General features: G+C 30.0%; 1 long non-coding RNA gene across 1 annotated transcript; it reads right to left on the reverse strand.

Moving 5' to 3' along the window:
* Positions 1–241: 241 nt before the first annotated feature.
* On the reverse strand, positions 242–6,692 carry LOC120575898 (uncharacterized). Its single transcript, XR_005642144.1, has 3 exons — positions 6,522–6,692; positions 1,200–1,301; positions 242–534 (listed from the first exon to the last, which is right to left on the reverse strand). It is a non-coding gene; the product is annotated as an uncharacterized lncRNA (long non-coding RNA).
* Between the last annotated feature and the right edge of the window lie 664 nt (positions 6,693–7,356).

Consider the following 7,356-nt stretch of genomic DNA (forward strand, 5'->3'; position numbering starts at 1 on the left):
GTTTGTTATCATCAAAACCCAGCCAAATCTAAAGAAGGAAACTTCTTCACAGTCTTCCCTTTTTTTATGCTGACAAACCATATCTTCTTTTGATAATTTTGTGCAACAAGGCTCCCCCTATCTTCTATATGTCCCCTTCACGTGATGTCTTGGTTGGCTGATTTACATGATTTATGTATTAAAAAAAATATGAATATTTATGGTACCACGTTTAATAATAATATAATTTTTTCCCTATGAGTTATTTAACATCAATAGTAATATATAATATAATTTATTGATCTTTATTACAATACATAGGACCCGTTCGTTGCACGGGGCAAAAGTTTAGAGATAACAATAATGTTATAACTCATAAGTTTGCAAACCTAAAAAAACCAAATAAAATAACAACAAAATTCATAGGAATTTAACAAAACCAATAAGACACTAAAAAAATAAAGCTATGCACAAGTCCTTGACTCCTCTGTCACAATTGATGCTCCACTTATTACTTTCCATGTCAATTTGAATATAGTTTGCAATCAAGTATGTCTACAATAAGACACATATAGAAGATTTAGTACATCTTAAATTATGTTAAAAGAATAAGCCTTAAGTATATGAGCACACACAAAACATTATTCAACATATAAAGCATCAAAACATTTATAACAATACAGTAATACTTAATATAACATATATGTCCATATAATTTTCAACATGCATTATTAAAAATCATGTGGTGCATTCTAAATTAAAAAAAAATATATAAAATTAGATGTTAAGAATATCTCATGTGAAAATTGTAGCACAACCCTTGATTTCAATATCTTCACAGTGTGCATTCCAAATGAAAAGATACTATTAGGTGACAATTCAAGGTAGTTGTACAAAGAAATCCTTGAAATAACGTCTGAAAGTGTAATTTGAATTAATCATTTACTCTTTTTAGTTCCAAACTGAATTCTATGTTTCTTAGATGATATATCAAAGACATAGGTCAAAATTAACCTTAAACAACTATATTTCTTACACATAAAAACGAAGGTTATTACAACACTTTGTAAACATAATCAGCAGGTTTCTACAACTATCAAATAAGTTGAAGGGTCAGAGAAATAAATGGATTTGTGAAAGAAATCATAAGAATAACAACATTATGATAAAAAAAAAAATCATACCATTAAAAAATAACATAGAATAATTTTAGTACCTACCTTTTATTTGCACCAACATTCAAGTAGATTGCAATCAAGAATTTTATCCTTGGGACATGGTATGCGTTGAAAAAACATGTGATAATCATGCTTTCCTGAAATCTAAAATGAAAACAAAACAAAGAAATATTGTGAAATGAAAACAAAGAAATATTTCGAAAAGAGAAGAAATGTTTTGCATAGGATAAATACAAAAGAATAGGACAATGAGCTTACCACCAACATTGATAATAACAAGAAATAGAGAAACAAAAAGGGGCAAACAAACTTGAGAATTCCAACCATCTTTTCCACCATTTCATTTAACAAATAGAAATTCGTTGATTAATTTATATAGTAAAAAACCTTCTGCTATATTTACTTGCAAGAAACCCTTTATTCAAATTTAACTTATTTTTAAATGTCTTTTGAATAAATTGATGTATCATGCTTGTCCCTATAGCACATGTGATTGATCACTTGATCTTACACTAGATAGGAAAGTTCACAAAATAAAATAATAGTGTAAAGGGAGGAAAAATTTTAATGTAGAAGTAACACACTGATGAGAAGATAACATCTCTATGTATTAATCGAAAGTCAGGGGTTCAAATTAATGAATACATAAATAAACTTTAGAATATCAACATAATCTATTAAATATAATTTTTTAAGTATTAAATATGTAAGGAATATGATGTTCTATAGTTTAATTAAAATAATTATCATATGCCTCTATATTATACAGAGAAATCATATTTACCCCTTTTGTTCTCTCAATTGATAACTTCACCTTATTAAAGATTTGAGCTAAAATCTTAATTAACATAATAGTTAATTATTTTTCAACCATCATTTCATTATTATTATTATTTCTTTTATCGTTTATAGCGTGTCTTTTTTGGTGATTATATATTTAATAAAACAAACAAGCATTCATCATTATTCAGATTTTTTTAAGGATCTTTATTCAGAAAATTATTAAGTATAAATAAACCCCCTTGAAAATAAAAACAAAAAATAAATGAAAGGATTGAAGGAGGAGGAATAATCCAAATGGTTATAGCGAATGAACTATTCTGATACTATATATTTAGTATCCTACATACCTCAAATAGTATTACCTGAAAAACAAAAAATAAGAGACAATGTAGATGTGTCTAAGCTAAACACTCGCAGAGCAGCTCTTCTTTGGAAAGTTAATGGCTAAGATGTATATGTGTGTTATAAGCTTTAAGCTTTGTTTGCGAGTTTACACGGGAATGAATGAAAAATTTTAGAAAAAAAGTAATGAACAAGTGGAAGAAATGGAGGAAAATGGGAAGGAATGGCTTAAATGGATTAACTTTTCTTGATAATACAAAACTCTTCTCATTTGAGGAACTAAAAAATTGTATTGGAGGAGGGTTTTAGAGGTTTTGGAGGGTTTATGTGAATTATTCAATTTAATGTGTGTTGTTATAATATTTTTAAAATTAAAATTATAGTAATCACATGCATTAATTTATCATTTTTTAAAAACAACTCTTTTAAATTTTTAGAATGATGTTTCAAATTTTCCTCATATTTTCCACCCGACAAAGTTTTCCCATCCTCTCCAAACTCCCAAACAAATTGAAATGCAATATCACCGTTACTTGCCAAAAAAGATATTGCCTATAATGAGTATATTGCTTACTAATAATATATAATAGTCACTCTCTCACTCTTCTTGACTGATTACGTGTCTGTCAAGTAATATATGACACTCCCAAAAAGTTATATAGGCTAATACTCGGGGTTTTATGCTTTGGATATACTTCCCCCCTTTCATTCATGAATATTGGCATATGCTTAAGGGAACTAGATATTGTATATAATCTTGAAATATTAATTCCAGTAACTAAAGACTCCATCTTTATTTTAATAAAAAAATAAAAATTCCATATTTATTTTCATGTTCAGGTTCTGGACCAATTAAGAAACCCAGTACGGTAATGATGAGTCATTTAATATCTATTTTTATATGTTATTTAGTTTAGTTTTAAATAGATTTTATTTTATTTTATATTAGTATTATTTAATTTCCTTTTTGAGTTAGTTTACTACAAATTGCATTTTATTATATTTCAGGAACGAATATTGGATCGATTGAGTCTTGGAGCAAAAGAAAGGGACTTGGAGCTGATTTAGTACGAAAATACGAAGATTCAGAGACAAAAATATGTCTCCCCAAAGTCAGAAGCTTGGCACGGCCGTGCCATCCTCCAGAGTCACTTTTGCTGCTTTTGCTTAGATTTTGAGCTACTTTATTTTAGCCCGCAGTTTCTTGTAGAACATTCCAGTAATGTAATTGCTTAGATTTTAAGTCGAATGTATGCTATAAATAGAGTAGCTACTCATCACAAATATTCATCTTTTCTTGGAATTCAATCAGGGACAATTGCTTTTCTAATAAAAGTTCTTTTCTTTTCTTTTACTTTCTTGTCATTTACTTTAGGGCTAATTAAGTTTTTAGTCCCTATAAATATTCACAGTTTTGTTTTTAGTCCCTACAAAATAAAATCACACTTTTTAGTCCCTGTGACATTTTCCTTAAGCATTTTAGGGACTAAAAATGCTGATGGAAAAATTTTATAGGGACTAAAAATGCTGATGGAAAATTTTATAGGGACTAAAAATGTGGATGGAAAATTTTATAGGGACTAAAAAATATGATTTTATTTTATAGGGACTAAAAACAAAACTGTGAATATTTATAGGGACTAAAAACTTAATTAACCCTTTACTTTAATGCTTTCTCTCTTCTTCCCCATGTCTACGATAAACATGAGTGAGTAGATTTCTCCTTGTCTTGGGATTGTTGGATAAGTCTAAATGACATAATCCTAATCAAGCCAAGCTCTAAGCCTTAATCTTATGTAACCCTAATTTCTTATCTAAATTCACCGCTTTAACATGGATCAACCATTATCAAACTGTGGAAACGAAAGTGAAGGATTTGATAATTTTTTATCCATTATCTCAAATATCAATTCATAAAACGAAAGTGGAGCTTTGATATTCGAACAAGTGAATTTAGACAAGGATTGCAAAGGCAGCGAAATAGTCTTTGCAATCTTTGAGACATATAGTTTCGATCTTCAAAGGAACTAATAATGATCAGGTCAGCGAAATAGGCTTGGTTGTTAGAGGAATCAAAATCTAATAGTAATCAAGTCAGCGAAATAGGCTTGGTTGCTAGAGGAACACAAGAGAAACTATCTTGAGAAATTAGGTCTAACATAAAGTTATAAGCTTATAGTTTGGTTTGTGAAGGACTTGTTATTTAGATGAACCAATGATCCCAAGGCTCCTTTTATATTATTACCTTTCAATCGTTTGAAAACCCCAACTTACAACTTCTCTCTCCTCTAATCATCATCAAAGGTTAATTGAATTAAACTATTCCCTGTCGGAACGATACTCTTTTCATACTACTTCGGTAAGACCGTGCACTTGCGGTTTTATCTCATCAGGTAAATTCATTATGTTGTTTCAGTGACCACATTCATAAGACCACACCACTGCATGTTCTCTTTAAGAATGTCACATGCATCATATATCGAGTCCATCTCCATCGGGGGGCATGGAGTATCTACACGTGCTCCTACGCTCAAGACTATGATTTTCACCAAATCACATATTATATAATTTTCACCATCATATAATATCTTCACCAATTCACCATTGCATTATCAATAATTTACATCCATACAATCAACAAAAGAGTCATCATCAACATTTATTACGACAAGGAAACAATAACGTTTCAAAAAGCACAATTTGCATAATAGACGACAATCATCTACATCAGGATATCCAAAATATTATACACCCATCATTCATTGATTCATTCTTATTTCATCATGTTATCATGTATACGATGCTAATTGCAAGTTATCCGATCAAAACCCTCATTTTGACGAAGTTCGTCTATTTTCATCAAATAGCCTATTTTCATTTTTTTTATCAAAAAAAGTAGGACATAAGCTCTCACATAACATCAAAACATTCATGCATATCATCTAACACCTTAACAATTAAATCATAGCATATTCGTTTCACAAAGTCCATGCATTTCTCAACATTCTCAAAGTTCGTGTCATTTTCTTCATGTTTTGAAATCAATTTCATTTCTCAAAATAATCTAAGATAATCCAATCATATAAGCCCCCATTAGAATCTAATCAAATAGATTTAGGTTTTAGGAACTCATAGGGATGCATTTGCAACCTTTAAAGTACAAAAAAATTTCCTTTCGGATCACCCAGAGAACGCACGGTCCGTGCGATTTATAAAGAAGACCGTGCATTTTGCTATGTCACTAGAACAACACGTTTTATTGCTTTTCTCGCACGGGAAGAGACCGATTTTAGATCCGTTTTTGATTCCACTTTCACCGAATTCATTCCAAACACTTAAACAGTAAATACTCACCCCAAAATATAGTTTTCTAACTCAAAACAATTTATTTCAATTAACGCAAAATGACTTATTTCACAAAAGTGTTTAAATGTCTTTTTACTCAAAAAACCAGTTTTCACCCAAATGATTCCTTACCAAAACATAACCTTTCAAAACAGAAAATTCACTCAACTCAATTCATCATAACCACTCCATTAATCCACTCAAATTCATCAAAATCAAACTTCTCCTTTTTGACCCATTTTCTCAAAAGTCACTAAAACACAACAACTTAGCACAACATGACATTTATCATCATCAAATTCATGGATTCAGAACATATACATATACCCAACAACATTCATAGCACATAATTCATGAATTCATCATTAATCAACAACAACATCATCATTTTCACCAATTTAAATTTTCAAAGTAAACAACTTAACATATATTTAAAATGAAATTTATGCATCAACAAGTTTTCAACAACAATCACATACCGAAATTCACCATTTAATTCCAAGCGCGAAAATCACACATATAATCATCAATTTTCACAATTTAAACAAAACGATTATGACTCATAAGCTAGAAAACAAGATTATACTCCTTCCTTTCCTTTTTAAGTGTCTCTTTTGAAGAATTTTTTTGTTTCTATTTAACTGTCACTTTCAAAGTTCAATGCAACATTAAATGTTGTTTTACCAATATTATCCTTACTTATTTATTGTGGAGAGAAAAATATATTAAATAAATTATTAAATGAATAAGGCTATTATAGTAAAAGTATACATTATTGTATCAAAAGTAGTATCATTTATTGAATATCTTGGTTTATGTAAAATGTTAAAAAGTGACAATTAAAAAGGAACGGATACAGTAGATTATTAAGTAAAACAAACTTATCTCCCTTACCTTGTTTCCTATAATGATTAGCTAATCCACCAAAATCCTTAATCCTCTAGTGAATCCTAGCTCTCATCTTCACTTGGGTTCTCCAACTCTATCTTCTTTTTTCACTTCTCTCTCAATTCCATTTAAGCTTTTATAGCCACTTTGTGTGAGTGAATGAAATGAGTGTAACTTTAATTATCCTCATGAGTTATCTTTTTATTATCCTATTCAATTGGCTAGGTTACTACAATTCATAATGATCCTTTAAACTTTTATCACTCAATTAAAAGTTAATACTCCCTTGACTCTTAAAACATCTCATTTAACTATTCACATCAAAACACTCTAAAATAAACTCCCTTCTGAAATTACTAATTTACCCTTACTCATCTAATTACCAAAATATCCTTGGAGCTAAAAATGTCTAAAATATCCTTCTCGTCTAAAATTCCACTGATCCTAAGACAAACACACAAAAAAGCAATTAAACACATATAAACACATATAATAAATAAATAAAATAATCCTCGCGAAAAACAGGCTATTACACTAGGCGCATGGCAGCTCTCTCACATGCAGCTGGCGCATTAGCAGGTGCGTTAGGCGTCAGGTTGCTTGCGAAAAAAGTCATAATTTTTGACTTTTTGTGGTAGAAAGCCCGCGTTTTCAGCCCAAGTTCAGGTTGAAACTTTCCCTGTAAATACCTCCTTCCTCATTCATAATTTCTCGTTCAGAACTGGAGCAGTTCAAGAGGTAGGCGATTCTAGGAGATTCCGGAGGATTTTTTTCTATCTTCTTCTATGGTATGTGTTTATCTTTTTATAATTTGTCTTTAATTACGATGTGTCTTTCTAAG

The sequence above is a fragment of the Medicago truncatula genome, chromosome 6, assembly GCF_003473485.1.
Source record: "Medicago truncatula cultivar Jemalong A17 chromosome 6, MtrunA17r5.0-ANR, whole genome shotgun sequence".
Lineage (NCBI taxonomy): Eukaryota > Viridiplantae > Streptophyta > Magnoliopsida > Fabales > Fabaceae > Medicago > Medicago truncatula.